This window comes from Aegilops tauschii, chromosome 7, assembly GCF_002575655.3.
Source record: "Aegilops tauschii subsp. strangulata cultivar AL8/78 chromosome 7, Aet v6.0, whole genome shotgun sequence".
NCBI classification, from domain to species: Eukaryota; Viridiplantae; Streptophyta; class Magnoliopsida; order Poales; family Poaceae; genus Aegilops; species Aegilops tauschii.
Genome location: NC_053041.3, coordinates 632,485,198 through 632,487,812, shown reverse-complemented (window position 1 = coordinate 632,487,812; position 2,615 = coordinate 632,485,198). Strand labels below are relative to the sequence as shown.

The following is a 2,615-nucleotide window of genomic DNA, read 5'->3' as shown; positions in this document are numbered from 1 at the left end:
AAAAATTTAAAAAGTCTTATATTTAGAAACGGAGGGTGTACAAAACAACTTGAGGCGACGAGGCGGAGAACAGGAGCACCCCCTGCAGCTGTTGCCGACGGAGAAGGTCATGGTGGCGGCAACGCGCACGACCCTCAACTCAACCGGGCCAAGGGCCACAAACGGCGAGGTGGCATTGCCGCCGGCCACCGCTCCGTCGTCGCCCGTTTCGGGTTGGGGAAGAAGTGGGAGAACTTCTAGAGTAGCACGAGGAAATGGGCTAAAGAGAAACTAAAGATCATGGGCTTGATGAGTGCTATCAGCCCCATTATAATTAGACTCGTCTCAAGAAAAGATTATGGCCCATGCTGTCCTTTTTTCCGCCGGGTGGCGGACGAGCAGAGCGGAGTGAGAGACTGAAGTGGGGAACAATGGCAGTGGAAATCGGCGGCGACGCCAAGAGGCCGCGGCTGCCGGCGGCGGCGGTAGACTACCTCTCGGCGCTGCCGGAGCCGCTGCAGCTGCGCATCCTCTCCTTCCTCCCGCTCAGGTCCGCCATCCTCGCCTCGTCCCTCTCCCGCGCCTGGCGCGGCCTCTGGGCGCGCCGCTGGGAGGACGACGGGAACCCTTCCCCCTCCCTCCACCACCACCTCCGCCCGCACTCCACCCCCTCTTCCAACAAGCTCCTCGAGGCCCTAGAGCTGCGCCAGTTCCAGGGCCGGCGCGGGCGAATCGACCGCTACTCCCTCGTCGTGGACACCCTCGCGATGCGCGCCCGCGGGCTCGACCGCTACCTCGCCGCCGCCGCCCGCTGCGGCGTCGAGCTGCGGAGGACGTGTCCGGCGGACACGCCCCTCCTCTTCCACTTCCCAGCGGGGGCCGGACCCGCCCTCGCGCGCCTCTCGCTGCGGGGCATCGGGGTCTCCGGCCTCCAAGGCAGGGCCGCCCGGCCCTGCGCCGCCCTCGAGGCCGTCCTCCTCCACTCCGTCCGCCTCGACGATAGGGACCTTGCGAGGATGCTGGCGTTGTGCCCCCGTCTCCGCGTCCTCGGCCTGTGCTCCTGCACGGGCATCAGTCGTGTCGTCGTGATGGCGGTGATGGGGCTCACCAGCCTCAGGAGCGTCACCATCGTAGACTGCACCTGCCTCATCGGGGTGGACTTCACGGTGGTCTCTAGCCTCCGGTCCTTTCGCTACAGCGGTGGTTGTTTCTTCTATCTGCCCGGCGACGCCTTGTTCGCCGACATCGACATCCGTTTCGGCGTCAAGACAAGCCGCAATGTCCTCATCTGCCAGAAGGTCTATTGACTATTGGATTCTTCAGAAGTTACCATGGATAATTAGCATACTCATATGTCTGAATTATGTCACGCTTGCACTTTATCAGGTGTTCAGTGAGTGATTCGAAAGCCGCGTTTGCTCAAAACTCGCTACCCTCACCATCTGCAGCAATGTCCTCTTTGTATGTATGCATTTCTCAGCTGAACTTCAGTTTAGTTTGCGATGTTTGAAATCATGGACTGCTTGTTAACTTTGAATGCCATCTTAGGTTGTGCCTTCCTTGCTTAATGCAACCTCACATGCGGATCGGCCAAGATGGGTGGTGAATTCTTTCGGAGCATGACAGAACTGCAGTTGATTATGTTAGAAATGAAGGCCCCTGAGCTTGCAAACATCTATGTGTTCCTCAAGAACACAGGCTGTTCTAATCTAGAGAGGCTTTTTGTGCAGGTTTAACACCCGTTTATTTTTTTACAAATTTTATGGTTTTGGTTTCTCAGTATCCAGTCTGTCAGTTTAGTGCATTGACATCTTTATTGTATTTTTATTTCATCATAATGCTTCTAAAGTGATCACGATTTGTGCTTGCAACTCCCTACTGCACCGAGCGGGCTCTTGGTGAATTCGTTTGACTATGTGGGGTTAGAGCCACCACCGGATGTTTTGGAAAACCTCAAGGTGGTAAAGATTACGAATTTCAGTTGGAACCGCTATGAGCTGCAGCTGGTGTTTTTTTTGTTGAGGAAGGCTAGCTCTCTTCATAAACTGGTACTGATTACTCCCAGTTTGGAGCCGTTGCATGTGCCCGGTATCCAGAAAGGCAGACCTTTTGTTTCTTGCAGAAGCTGTGGCGAATGGAAAAGTAATTCTCAGTGGGTCTGACGATGCGGCAACCCCGCCATTTCATTCAGATGTCTCTGCCGACTTTTAGTTGCTAGTCAGAAGTGGAATTATGGCCCTATAGCTTGTAATATTGTAGCACCAAGCTGCCTTTGGGGCGTTGTGACTGCCGTGAGAAACTAAATTTGTATGCTACAAGGATTAGCATGTCATATTTTGGTAGTGAGCATAGCGAGCTAATAATGCTGGGAGTGAGGCTGTATTGCTAGAGGTGGTGTGGTGTCGTGCAACTCAGGCCATGTTATTAGGCTTGGTTCAACACTGGGAGTCAAGATCTATACTTTGATTTATCTTTTGATATTTCTCTATGCTATTTTGTATAGTCAACAATTGAGATTCCCTGTTTTTCATTGATCATAGTATGGCTGAGTTTGTTTCGTGAGCAACCTCCTTGCTCTTTCAGATATTGTTTGCTACATATCATGTAACCTTGCTATATATTGCCCACGCTGTAGG

At 53.4% G+C, this 2,615-nt stretch overlaps 1 non-coding gene across 1 annotated transcript; it reads left to right on the top strand.

Annotated features, from left to right (window-relative positions):
* Positions 1-315: 315 nt before the first annotated feature.
* LOC109736455 (uncharacterized) lies at positions 316-2,407 on the top strand. The gene is made up of 4 exons (XR_012189944.1): positions 316-1,277; positions 1,366-1,440; positions 1,528-1,704; positions 1,846-2,407. It is a non-coding gene; the product is annotated as an uncharacterized protein (transcript).
* The last annotated feature ends 208 nt before the right edge of the window (positions 2,408-2,615 follow it).